This window comes from Lolium rigidum, chromosome 7 (genome assembly GCF_022539505.1).
Source record: "Lolium rigidum isolate FL_2022 chromosome 7, APGP_CSIRO_Lrig_0.1, whole genome shotgun sequence".
NCBI classification, from domain to species: domain Eukaryota; kingdom Viridiplantae; phylum Streptophyta; class Magnoliopsida; order Poales; family Poaceae; genus Lolium; species Lolium rigidum.
Genome location: NC_061514.1, coordinates 288640184 through 288641602, shown reverse-complemented (window position 1 = coordinate 288641602; position 1419 = coordinate 288640184).

The window sequence follows — 1419 nt, the reverse complement described above, 5'->3', positions numbered from 1 at the left end:
CTTGCAAAATCTTTTCTAAAAGGTAATGAGCCGAAATACCGTTCATAGGCCGAAGAGTTGAACGGGCAACTTACTTAGTGAAAACATACATAATGATATATGTGGTTCATCGGGCATAGTTGTGTGCGGAAGATTCTTCTACTTCATGAAAACTTTCAAACAATGAATTGAGTATATATGTGGATATATTCAATAAGGAAAAGTTTGAAACATTTGAATAGGATTCAAATAAAATTCAGCATGAAGTGGAAATCATCGTAATAGAAATCAAATATCTATGATTGGATCATGGTGGAAATATTTGAATTACGAGTTTTAGCGAACATCTAAGAGAGTTATGAAATTGTTCTACAACTTACGTTTCTTGGAGTATCATAGTGATGATGAAGTATCCAAGAGATATATCCAAACTTTGTTGGATCAATGATGAGATAAAATATTGATGCCATTATATTTTTGTGGATTATGCTTTAGTGACTACCGCTTTTACACTGAATAGAGCATCATCATGATCCGTTGAAATGACACCATACAAGTTATGGCATGGGTATAAACCCTAATAGTCAACCAAAATCGGATGAATGTCTTTGATTATCCCAGAGATTTAATTGGGAATTCTTCCCACGAGACAAAGACAAAAGTGTTTGTCAATGTTTCTTATTTCCGAGAAATTGTTTCGAGTGAAGTATTTGAGTGGGAGGACAATATAATTTGATAAGGTTTATGAACCTGAGCATAATGATCAATGTAGCGCAGCATCGGAATTGGTTTCGGAAGCGGCCACGACGATCATGGCTCTCATGACTACAAAGTGTTTTAGCCATGGAGATCGAAGTACATATTGAACCTTGTAGGTATGGTTTACTTTGTGATCAAATAAATGATTTGTGGACAAAGGATTGATTTTGAACAATGATAAACCAACTACAAAACAAAGAAATTATGATGGGCCCTGACTCCATTAAAATGGCCATGCGCCATGAAATCCAAGATAGATGAATACTTTATGAAAGTAAATGGATCTATGAAATTGATAGACTTGGATGAAATATCCTTGAAGAAAGCTTGACTTATCGAAAAATTGTTTACGACAAAGTTCAAAGAGTTGAATACGATAAGATTAGATCTTCCGTAGCAATGCTTATAGTCTATGTGGATTATTCTAGTAATCACTACATATTTCTTTTATGAGATATGCTAGTAGGATGGCAAAATACACTACTTAACAGAAGTATGTATACAAGATACAACCAAGAGTTTTTGCTGGTCCGTGGAATACTAGATAGGTATACAAGCTTCAATTGGATGAAGTAAGTATCACGGAGTTGGAATCTTCACCAGATGAAATAGTCAAAGAGTTTTTGATTTCATCAGAGATGATGAAGAAGCTTGCATTTGCAAGAAATTAAGTGGGAGCGC